Source organism: Engystomops pustulosus, chromosome 9 (genome assembly GCF_040894005.1).
Source record: "Engystomops pustulosus chromosome 9, aEngPut4.maternal, whole genome shotgun sequence".
NCBI classification, from domain to species: Eukaryota; Metazoa; Chordata; class Amphibia; order Anura; family Leptodactylidae; genus Engystomops; species Engystomops pustulosus.
Genome location: NC_092419.1, coordinates 10,634,468 through 10,640,467, shown reverse-complemented (window position 1 = coordinate 10,640,467; position 6,000 = coordinate 10,634,468).

Genomic DNA, 6,000 nt, shown 5'->3' with positions numbered 1-6,000 from the left:
TTCCTAGTTTCAGTGTAGCAATAATTGTCAGTCCCTGGATGTGTTAGGGGTCATGGGAGCCACTTTAGCCAAGTAGCAGCAATGGGTGACAGATGACGACCATGGCGCTGGAGCAGGGTAAGTGCGCTGGATTTTTTTCCCTCCCCTATGAATTCAGGAAAATCCCTTTTTCCACTATATTTTGTCCATAGCCAGCACTCTGCATCCTTGCATCACTGAGCAGCACCTCTCCCTATAAGTGGATGCACAATCAATAAGATTCTCTGCTCAATTTTTTAGGTATTTTTTATCTATTTTCTGGTTTTCTGAACATTTTCTATTTCTTAACCAGTTCCACCTGTTCAGGGTTCATGGGACCTGGTGACATAGAAGAGGTGACGTCACCAGGGGCTTCTGAGCTCACTTTCTGGTCACCTCCAGTACGTCTTTTCACAACCCAAAACATACCTTGAGAATGCTGTAGCACCACTGATGCAGAAACATATCTTGTTTAATCCCTGAGCTGAGAGGTTTTACTGAAAAAACAATCATACAATTATGATAATGTGGCTCCTATGGCTGCCCCAGCGCTTCTCCTCTTACGCCATTATGCACTGCTCCAGAGAATGATTTCATCACTGTGTTGTCACTGACAGGCAGAAGTAATCAATAACTGCAACATCCCCCAGCTGCTAGGTTTGGGTCATTGAGCTCAGGTTGATTAGTCCTGTCTGGACAGTTCAAGCAGCTCCTGTGTATTGGTTCAGAGATTAAACAATATATGTTTATGCATCAGTGTAGCTACAGTATTCTCAAAGTATGTTTGGTTCACAATAAATGAAAACAAATGGCAGATTTCTACCTTTAAAATCTACCAACATGATAAACCGGGGACACTTACTCATAGATCCAGGCCCAGTGACTGTGGTAATCTTCTTATATTTGTTATCCATGATCTCCTTCCTTCTAAAAGCAACTTTTATAATTATGCTAATGAGCCCCAGATCTCTAGCTTCACAGGCTATTACACTGTATCCCTCTCTGCTCTCTCAGCACTCCCCCCCCACTCTTTCTGCCAGCTGTAATCTCACTACAGCAGAGGAGGGAACAGTGTAACAGCCTGTGAAGCTACAGCACGGAAGACCTCTAGTAAACCCAGGAGTTATTCACGCTCATTAGCATCATTTTAAAAGTTGATATAAGAAGATTACAACGGTCGCTATTAGAAGGGGTTTATTTATGGATTTTGATGGTAGATTTCATGGTGCAACTTGGATAGACGTGAACACATATATATTGTGGAGATATCTAGTTATTCGGAAATTTTTCCTAAATGTATTGCACATCTCTTTTCTCATATCTTAATACCATGGTAGATGAGTCTTCTGCTCTCTCATGACATCACCGTCCTCAGATCTTCTCTCGTGCTTCTTCCTTCCTCTTGAATTCCCAGGCTCAGGCCCCTTGACACTCCCGCTCTTCACCTCTTCCTCAATCACAGGACTGAAAACACTGTGAAGTGCTCATCTAGAAAAAACCATGAAACAACAGCCCATCCTGGAGAGTGGTACCGACCCTTTCTGGAAATATATATAAAAAATACAAAAATATATAAAGATATACAAGGTTGAGTGCATGTAGCCTGTAGGATTATCCCTGTACTGTGACATCACTGTATTATGTCTGTACTGTGACATCACTGTGTGTATTATCCCTGTACTGTGACATCACTGTATTATGTCTGTACTGTGACATCACTGTGTGTATTATCCCTGTACTGTGACATCACTGTGTATTATCCCTGTACTGTGATATCACTGTGTGTATTACCCCTGTACTGTGACATTACTGTGTGTATTATCTCTGTACTGTGACATCACTGTGTGTATTATCCCTGTACTGTGACATCACTGTATTATCTCTGTACTGTGACATCACTGTATTATCCTGTACTGTGACATCACTGTATTATCTCTGTACTGTGACATCACTGTGTGTATTACCCCTGTACTGTGACATCACTGTGTGTATTATCCCTGCACTGTGACATCACTGTGTGTATTATCTCTGTACTGTGACATCACTGTGTGTATTATCCCTGCACTGTGACATCACTGGGTGTATTATCCCTGTACTGTGACATCACTGTGTGTATTACCCCTGTACTGTGACATCGCTGTGTGTATTATCCCTGTACTGTGACATCGCTGTGTGTATTATCCCTGTACTGTGACATCACTGTGTGTATTATCTCTGTACTGTGACATCACTGTGTATATTATCTCTGTACTGTGACATCACTGTGTGTAGTATCCCTGTACTGTGACATCACTGTGTGTATTATCCCTGTACTGTGACATGACTGTGTGTATTATCCCTGTACTGTGACATCACTTTGTGTATTATCCCCTGTACTGTGACATCACTGTGTGTATTATCCCTGTACTGTGACATCACTGTGTGTATTATCCCTGTACTGTGACATCACTGTGTGTATTATCCCTGTACTGTGACATCACTGTGTATATTATCCTGTACTGTGACATCGCTGTGTGTATTATCCCTGTACTGTGACATCACTGTGTGTATTATCCCTGTACTGTGACATCACTGTGTATATTATCCTGTACTGTGACATCGCTGTGTGTATTATCTCTGTACTGTGACATCACTGTGTGTATTATCCCTGCACTGTGACATCACTGTGCGTATTATCCCCTGTACTGTGACATCGCTGTGTGTATTATCCCTGTACTGTGACATCACTGTGTGTATTATCCCTGTACTGTGACATCACTGTGTGTATTATCCCTGTACTGTGACATCGCTGTGTGTATTATCTCTGTACTGTGACATCACTGTGTGTATTATCCCTGTACTGTGACATCACTGTGTGTATTATTCCTGTACTGTGACATCACTGTGTGCATTATCTCTGTACTGTGACATCACTGTGTGTATTATCCCTGTACTGTGACATCACTGTGTGTACTATCCCTGTACTGTGACATTACTGTGTGTATTATCCCTGTACTGTGACATCACTGCGTGTATTATCTCTGTACTGTGACATCACTGTGTGTATTATCCCTGTACTGTGACATCACTGTGTGTATTATCCCTGTACTGTGACATCACTGTGTGTATTATCCCTGTACTGTGACATCACTGTGTGTATTATCCCTGTACTGTGACATCACTGTGTGTATTATCCCTGTACTGTGACATCACTGTGTGTATTATCCCTGTACTGTGACATCACTGTGTGTATTATCCCTGTACTGTGACATCACTGTGTGTATTATCCCTGTACTGTGACATCACTGTGTATTATCTCTGTACTGTCACATCACTGTGTGTATTATCTCTTTGACGTCATTATATCTGTGACATTACTGTGTGCGCTGTGGTCTCAATGGGGACACAACCCCTGTAAGGCAGCTTTGTTGCACCTTTTAGAGGAAGTTGCTCTGGATTAGAAAAACCTACTTGCTTTTTATCCAAGAACAGCGCCCCTGACTGTCCACTGGTTGTATATGGAATTGCTTTTACGTCCACTGCAATACTAGATAAGAACCACCTAACAGGAGGGGCGCTGTTCCTAGAAGAAGGCAGCCATGTATGGAGCCCCCCTGTGCTGTGTGGGTACATGAAATAGCACAGGACTCCTCACGTTATATACACGTCTATGCAGCTCCATGTCGTAAAGCGAGCCGCGGTGCTGCCGTGCAGTGTGTGGCCCGGGGTCGGCCCCGGCACAGTGACCCAGCACCCCGGCCGCACTTTATATCTCCGGCTGTGGCCCCCGGGATGCGCCCGTCCCATCTCTGTCACCGAGAGGACGCTGTGCCATTCAAATCCAGCCAATGGCCGCTCACAAACAAACCCGCCGCCCCTCCCCCTTGATTAATTATTACTCACGGCGGTCAATCACTTTCCACACGCCCAATCGGTCAGAAGGTTGGCACGCAAAGGCCCGCCCACTTCTTCCGAGTCTCAGCCAATCACGGTGGGTTGTTGCCTCTCTGGCAGAACCAGTTTATAATGGTTCCAGCTAGGACCCCGGCTATAGGTGTCCCAAGCACTGCCTGTATGGAGAGCTGGAAACATAAATACCCTGTGTGAGGAAGCAGGAGGCGTCTGTGTGCCGTGTATAAACAAGCTGTGTATTTACATGCTGGGCTGCACGCAGGGCGCCTGCACCAGAGCTTCTAGTATTGTAATGTTTACTTATATAGACTGTAATTGTCAATAAAGTTTGTTTAAGTCCAGTGTATTTTATTGAATGGGTATTACTCAAAGTCCTTGAATATAAATAACATCAGTGCTGATATCATTCTTCTCTGACTGCAGAAATTCAACATTTTGCTGAATAAAATTGTCCCCTAGCATTAATAGATATTTGTCACATGACTTAAAGGGGTTTTCTAGTAAGTTATAGGTGTCATCTGACAATGGGAGCGGAACATTGGTCAAAATAACAGAAGTAGAATGGTGTGACATATTATGTAGGCAATTTATTCTGGCGTCTCCATGGTGGGTCTTATGGCGGGAGATGAGGACTATACAGCGTGCAACTATCTTTACCACTTCCAAAAATTGAATAGAGGGCCCCATTTCATATGAGGGGCCTTGGCGGTGGTTCCCCCAGCAATGAGGCACTTGTTTTTTCTAAGGGTGAAGACACACGTGGCGTTTTTAGGCTGTTTTTGGGCCGTTTTTAGTCAGTGCGTTTTCAGATCGTAAAAAACGTTTTTGACAGTTTTGACCAATTATCTTAATTCAAACTGGTCAAAAATGCATGCGTTTTTGAAAACATTTTTTACGATCTGAAAACGGCCTAAAAACGCCACGTGTGTCTTCACCCTGAGGCCGCGGTCACACGTACCGCTAGGCGTCCGTTCATAACGCGACGCTAGCAAACGGGGAGGTACTCGGCCTGAACGCACATGCGTTTCCAGAGAAACGCATGCGATCGGCTTAACAATGCGTTAGGGCCAAGGACCTCCCCCTGTGCGCTAGCGTCGCGTTATGACGGCCTGAGGCTGCGTTCACACATTGGTTCACATTTACTCAAACCAGTGCAAGCAGTTTTCTTATGTAGTGTGCAGAAGGTTCTTCATGAATGCTCCCTGCACTGCCCTGACAGGGTGCACCAACTTTTTTTTTTTGGTGCATCTTTAACTTGGGGCGTGCGACACGCTTCTATCGGACTTTACATGTTAAATGTGGCGCACGGTCCGACTGCATCGGAACTCCTATTTCAATGGCGAAGAGTCTCGTGCGACACATCTGTGGTGTGGACACTTCTTATACCTATACAAGCAGTTTGGACATAAAAGAACCTGCAAAGTCTTAGATTGCCTTTCTAAACGCAATTCGTACACAGTCTGTGAACTCGGCCTATGCAGGTACATCACCCTACGGAAAGTAACGCTGATAGCCTGGACCTGCGCCATCAATCTCTGGTGAATGAGACTGAATCAAGTGACAGTGCGAATCGTGCAGTTGCCTACACATAAAGATAAAAAAATAAATATTGTCTGTGGGTAAGTCTAAAACCTGTGACCCTATGTAACACTTGTGGACCACGGATCCGTTGTTTGTGGCCCAAGAACAGTTCACACGCAGCGTTTGTGTTGCGTCTTGAATTGCGATGCAAAGGCTGCGAGGGAGGGCCTTGTCCAATGGCATTTCTAGTGAAACGCTTGCCATCCAGAACAAGTTCCATGTGTTTGTGTATAAACAATGCAAAGCACATGGAGCTTGTTCCAGATTGCAAGGGTTTTACTAGAAACACATCTGAGATCGGGCAAACCCGACTTTGTGTTGCATGTCCAAATGCAACATGATTTGGAGTTGAATTGTCCAGTCATTTGTTCAGGGGTCTATCCATTCACTTCTATTGGAGTTATGAGTCTGTCATAAAAATGTTGTCAGGGGGTCGAATCACTAGTTAAGACATGGACATGGCCATAGCCGAACAGGCACACGTTAGGCGCGCTGGAGAGTAAGGGCACA